Source organism: Ischnura elegans, chromosome 8 (genome assembly GCF_921293095.1).
Source record: "Ischnura elegans chromosome 8, ioIscEleg1.1, whole genome shotgun sequence".
NCBI classification, from domain to species: Eukaryota; Metazoa; Arthropoda; class Insecta; order Odonata; family Coenagrionidae; genus Ischnura; species Ischnura elegans.
In genome coordinates, this window is record NC_060253.1 from 70,636,876 (window position 1) to 70,643,668 (window position 6,793).

The 6,793-nt window shown below is 37.8% G+C and overlaps 1 long non-coding RNA gene across 20 annotated transcripts; it reads right to left on the reverse strand.

The window, feature by feature from the left end:
- Window positions 1–1,724: 1,724 nt before the first annotated feature.
- LOC124163979 lies at window positions 1,725–6,204 on the reverse strand. Of its 20 annotated transcripts, none has more exons than XR_006865905.1 (8): window positions 5,904–6,204; window positions 5,438–5,501; window positions 5,230–5,357; window positions 4,773–4,990; window positions 4,307–4,507; window positions 3,791–4,220; window positions 3,340–3,536; window positions 1,725–3,200 (listed from the first exon to the last, which is right to left on the reverse strand). It is a non-coding gene; the product is annotated as an uncharacterized LOC124163979 (long non-coding RNA). The 20 variants fall into 20 exon arrangements; XR_006865908.1 differs by having other exon boundaries at window positions 5,230–5,338; window positions 5,438–5,496; window positions 5,904–6,203; XR_006865907.1 differs by having other exon boundaries at window positions 5,230–5,338; window positions 5,904–6,203.
- Window positions 6,205–6,793: the final 589 nt, after the last annotated feature.

Below are 6,793 nucleotides of genomic sequence, written 5' to 3' on the forward strand. Positions count from 1 at the left end.
TTGTTTGGTAATATTTTTAATTGTGCTGTGTTTCTTGCCGATGACAGCTTTTATTTACACTAATTGGTTGTCTCGATGTTTTCGCAATTTTTATCTCTTTTGTTTTCCTTTTTTTAGGCTTTACCTGCCTAAATTTTTTTATGTTTCTCCCAAGTGTTCCCATTTGATGTCCGTTATACAAGTAGTTCCTCATTCCTTTTCTAGTGCTTCGTAGTGTGTCAAGCGTGTTGTCGTACCACTGATTCGATGTTATTAATTCCGGCTTTTTGGTTGTATGCTTTCGTTATTTTGTTTCGTTAATAAAAAATCGCACCTCCAATGGCCTTGTCTCGTTGTTTAAAATTTTATCCCTTTACACCCATTGCTTTTGTCGTGATGCTGTTAATATGTTCTTTCAAAGTTTGTTTTTCGTCTCGCCCCAGGGTAACAGTGTCCATTTTAGAATCCATTTCGGGAAGACATGTTGCATATTAAATAGCAGGCCGTCATGCCGTACTCTGTCTACAGCTTTACCAATGCATAGGAAATATTTTTCTTCCCTCAGTCGGTTAAGTCCCAAAATTCTGTTTTATAATCGATGGTTGAGTCACTTCTGAGCGTTAAGGTGGAAGTCAAACTAAACCATGGATTTCCCTGGGTTAAAAGGTTAACGTGAAGTTTGAACTGTTGAAATTGGCGGACGTTTTGGAATACTGAAGTACCCTACTATATTATACAGAAGAAATAGTCGACCGAGAGCGGCTTCCTCCATTTTTATTCGTATCAATAACAATTTAATAAGTGTAATATTTCCATAAGACCGGTGATGTATCCGGAGCGGATCACTGTTTTCATGCTATTCGTCGTATTCTTCGGTAATACGCTGCGAGATCCTTAGAGACCTCTCAAGTTCGATAGTAATCACCATCCAATAAATAATATTGTATTTTGTAGACTGCAGTCTGAGATTGTGTGCTAATTCCCTAAAAATGTTGAAGTCATGCAATATTTGTGCCGGAGAAGGCGTTTGTAATGATCTGTGCCGGCGGAAGTGAGTTGGTGAAAAATACTAGAATTACATATCGGAGGATAGGGAGGAGGTGTAACACGAGTGTAGGTATGGAAATCTATTGTTACCTGGTTTTGCTGACTTCATCAACGATCAACATGTGACGGTGTTTACTAAGACAGTTTGAATTAAAAGAACAGCCAAGTTTCTTATTTGGCAATCGAAAGAGAGTACCTACTAATCGCGTTCTGATTTACTAGCATGTGATGTCACTTTATAATTCATAATTAATTGTGAGGATATATCTTATGAGGTGAAAGGGCCTGGATATTTTAGTTTACTGAAAGCAAACGAATCGATCCTTAAAAAGTTTGATTTCCTTCCACACATTTCCCAGCCAGCACAGAACAGGACGTTGCCCCTTAAATTACGGCAACTTTCCATCAACGATAAAGAAACGGCTGAATACGTTGCTATAAACATGACGGCAACGAGGCAGCAACGAAGGGGCAAAAATGCCGTTAAATGTCGCCAACGATAAAGCAACAGTTTCTTTTCGGTGACGTCACAGACACAAGGGACACCTACCGGCACTTTCGAGAACTAACTGGGCAGCATCGCGACTGTGGCGCCATCTAGCGGGATTTTTTGATACCACTTTGATACTGCTACCATGGCGGGGTATTCAAATAATAATTGATAGGTCTGGGTTTAATAGAGAAATCAATCATTGACAGAATTTTGAAAATAAACTTTTATTTTCGCTGCAAACATTAAAATCCATTAGATATTCAAGCAAACGGTATTAAGAGGTCACAACAGCAATGATATCAAAAGCACCTAACACACCACAGAGCAACTGATTTTGTAATCAGAGCAGCCCCACCTGGGGAAATGACAGTTGGAAAAAACAATGAGCTACAGGGTAGTTCATAACCGAAAATGGAAAGAAATAGGTCTCCATCAATACAAAACAAAATATAATGCTAACCAAAAGATAGCATGATCATTTTCAAGTGGGAATTATAGAATTACAGCAATATTTATGTTAAAGCCTCAAGCACAATAGATCCCCCACGAGGAACAGTACGAAAAATATCAATCTCACACATGACTCCAATATCAAAATAGGAGAATAAACAAATTATAGTTTTACATCATTAATTACATAGTAAGGGTTGAGGTCTTAACAGAAACTTGCATTCAATTTTTTGGAGTCTAGATTTAATTTACTTTCAAATTTTCTGTTGCAGCAGATCCTAACAGGCAGGGGAATATTTTGTAAAGTTATATTTGACATAACATATTGAAGTCTTATTCCGAACACGGAGGCATGAAATGCAATAGCAACACCAGTGTGCACTATTTAATGTGGCCTCTCATTTTAGTGGTCAACTACTTAATTACCATGGAACACAGCCATTTCATACAAGGACATACACATTCAAGGTTGTGGTGACAGGGAACATTAGCATGTGGTAATTAGGAAATGTTATTTTTAAAGAAGTTTTCTTCATACAATGTACACATTCAGTTGTTCACTGCCATAGCAAGCACGATGCCCTATTATGAATGCCCTATTATTAAATTGCTGTGTTCTATGACAATAAGGAAGCTGATCACCACAAGCTAACACACCCTAGCGTTCCTGCAGCATTTTATGCCTCCATATATGGAATAAGACGTAAGCTTCACCACTCCATGGAGCTGTTTAAGGGTAGGGCATTCTATTGCATTTGAGCTAGGTTCACAGGAAAGAAATGAAGTAAAATTAATTTATTTCAGCTATACGAAAGGCTATTCAACCAAACTTGGACCTATTCCTAGCAGCATTTGGCATTTTGAAAAATCATAAAAAATAGGGCATTTAAGAAGGTGAAGAAACATTCCTTCTCCCTTGTCAGGCAAAAATCAAGGAGCATTAATGACATAGCTGTGTCTGTCGTAACAGTGATCAGTCGCTGACCTCACCTTATCCCACAATCATGTTATGAGACTACAAACAAAACTGCCTTTCCACACTGACAGGTTCTGAGATAGGCAAATTGGAAGAATCATGTTTCTTCGAGATCCCCATTGAGTTGCCTTTCAGAACACTTTCTCGTTTCTTATTCCCTTTCTCTGCTCTGTATTTTGAGGCCTGGGATCATTCCCTGATGCTTCTTTTCACACTGATAGTATCAAATCAGGCTTATTTTGGCTTTTACACTCCCTGCAAGGTAATCATAATTGGATTAGATATTATGCTGAATATGAAATATGAACATATGCTGAAAAGCTCTTTTCATTCAACTGTATTCCAAGATAAGGGAAGAGTAAATCAAAAGCACCAATGATTAAAAAATACTTACCAAATGAGACATTTATAATGGAGCTAAAATGCACTTCTTGTTTTCTGAGTGTCCCTTCAAACAGAAAGACACAGCTAACTCATTCTATGTTAGGGTAGAACACTTGTTTTTGACTTTTGTTAAGCCCAGTCCTCATTTGATTGTTCTGACTGCTCTTAAACATGATGTTCGAAGATCTTTCCTTCATGAAATAAAATCTGAAAAATGAGATGACCAGATAATTAATTATCTATGGTAATTGCTGAGAACCATTGAACATAGTGGCACAGCATTTTTAATTTCTAAGTACATCCCAGAGTTATCATAAAATTAAATATCAACAAGGAGGTGATGATGGTACCATAACTTAAGTTTAAGACTCAAAGTGATAATCTATACAAAGTACCATGAGCATATTAACACTTAGGAGGCTATGAAGTCAAACAGTTTACAATGTAAATGAAATACCAACCAAATACTCTTCTTTCAGGTTCTTTCCCAGCAAACAATAGCAGTGAAGATTTCTCATGATTTGCACTGGATAAGGTCCTCCAGATCTCATTCAAACGTTTCGACAAGCAACTTACCCATCGTCTTCAGGGATTCAAGAACCAAACGATTTAGGAATCCAACCTTGGATTCCAGAATCCCTGGAGACGATTGGTGAGTTGCTTGCGGAAACATTGGAAGGAGAAATGGAGGACCTTACCTGGTGCAAATCCTGAGAAATCTTCCCCGATACCTCTGACCTCATTGGGTGCACCAAGTGCTAACAATTGGTCTTCACTGATTCTTCAGAAATAACACTCCAATTCTATAGAAAAGTTTAAGGCTCCTTCACTCCAACATTGTTTGAGGAATCTTTAAGTGCAACCTTTCCTTCTTAGGAGGCACTCATGCAACTGAAAACAGAATAGATAAGCTTTACACTTACATTTGCACATGATAAAGCACTCAAAAAAGCAAATTCTTATATGCAAACATTTACCAGGTGATGGTGGTTTCAGTATTCTGTCATCATCAGTCTCCATAGATGAAGAATTACTTACATCAGGATACTTTCAATTCTTTTTTGTCCTTTTCCTTTCCCAGTATTTTTTGATTTCAGTGACTAAAATGCCTCCATGTCTGTTCTCCGTCTTCACAAGTAGCCATCTCTGTTAAATAGCGACAGCTGCCACTACAGTCTCTGGAAGATGATTATTATAAAATGCCACCATTAGCCACACATTTCAAAGCATGAAGTCAATGTCAAAATTAACTAAAATAAAAATATTTAATACTTGGCTTAGAGAACTAGTTTAACATGTACAACCAAGTCAGTGCTCTCACACACACACACCATGAAACAACCCCTTTGAATACATTTAAAAGGCACCCTGCCCTTGCAAGTCAAAGATGTTAACCATCCCTTTAATCAAAACAAATGCTCACAAATATTGTTTCAAACTCACCAAATGGAGGCATGCAGAACTTCACGCCCAAGATACCCCATTCCTCACTGAGTCGAGAGCCATTTTATGACCTGTGACACTGAAGACCAGTTATAGCCTAGGGTAATATTCAATAATCTTATCTCCATCCAATTTTACCCATAACTATGCAAAAGCCTGCACTGTGAGGCCAGTAAATTTTTTTATGTGGAAGAAATATTAACACTTGCCAAGGCATCCTGAAAAAAAGAGGAAAAAAAATCATGACTATGAGGCGTTCACTCTTCAGTTACTTAAAAACATAAGATCATAAAATTCCATTGAAAGTAAAGTTAATAATTGTATATGAAGACTAGTTAATAGTGATGCATTAAATGATTGCACACTCCAGTAATTGAGGAAATATCTCTGCGATTATGCTAAATTTTACTGCTCAACTCAATATTTCAAGAGTGTTTGGTAGGGGGTGAGTTCTCACCAACGTGCAGTACTGAACGTTGCACTCCATTGAATGAAAAACTTAAGCGTTCCATCCTGCACCCACAAACTCGAAGTATGAGCACCCACCAGACATACATCGATCCATACTATAGAAACACAACAGAACTAACTCAATGGTAATGAAAACTTAAGTGTACTGTTAATGAATTTCATAATGAACGACGGTAAACAGAGTCTAGACTTACCTTTCACGAATCCTGGCGGAATACGGTGGTTGAACCCTCGAAGAGGCTTCTAACTTGCACTGCCCTAGCCAAAGCCCAAAAAACTTGTAACCACAGAACACTTTTTCTCACTAAGAACACGATTTAACAAGAGTTAAAATCACTCGCGAAAACTTAAGTTAGTGAAAATTACAAACGAAAATTCACGTCAGTGAAAATTAGGAATACAATAAGGTCAGAGTACGACGGGTGGACATGATAATCGGATATGAAGGTGAAATGAAATGAAAAGTGAAAATGGAGAAGCTGAAACCACGTTAAGTTTGACGGATGAAGTAAATGAACAATTTAAGTAAAATTAAAGTTCTTGAAAAAATCTATTTACTAAAGGTTTGGTGAACGAAAACCGTCCCTCGGCCATTCAAAAAGGAGAAAAGCATCACGACGAACACAAAGCATGAATTCACATATCAACAAAGCTATGTACCAAAGTTACTATGGCTACCGGCAACGGCGGATAACGGGTTCTTCCCAAAGTGCATTTCGCATTGCGCGCACGATGGTTTCGCATGGCCTCGCTGTCGTGAGCAGACGATATGATCGAGCGTAAAATTTCATGCGAAGGAGGAAATCGTAATGGTACAGCCTTTAATTATCAATGGTATTTTAGCAATTTCACTTCGCCGATAATAAATATCCAGAGAATCGTCAACCTTGAGAGACGCTTATTATATTATCTTAATCTTTTTCCATCGCCACCGAGTGACTTGGAGACATATTAATTTATAAATCCACAAAATAGTCGAATAAATACCACTTATCCCATAAAACACATTATGCAAAGTTGATTGCGTAAGTCGTGAAACCTTTTATTTCTAGCAGATCGTTAATTAGAGCGAATGCATTCACATAAAATAGGATATGAAGCAGCCTTTCAAACTGAGCAACTTCACGGCAACGCGTTGCCGTCATGTTGATATCATCCACGGCGCAACGTCAAAGGATAAACTGTTGCCGCTTCGTTGTCTTGGACGTTTACATAAACGTCGGCGAGTGTGCTGGCTGGGTTGAGGCTTAATTCAAAGAGAGAATTTGTATCCTTACACCTGAAGACTCATTGAACATCAAATCCAGATTAATCAAAGAAATATTATATTAAGATTCTCAAGCATCGGCTGCTAAGGGAATGTTTGAAACAACCAGAGTCAGTTGTGTTTTTACACGCTTTTATTCAACTCACTCAGTCTGTTTATTTGTATGATTAGTTCAAATCTTGCAATCGAAAATTCGACCACTTTCCGACTTCTAATCGATCTGAAACTTTAGAGGAAGTCGTATTCCCGGTGACAATACAATATTTTACCACTTTCGAACGTC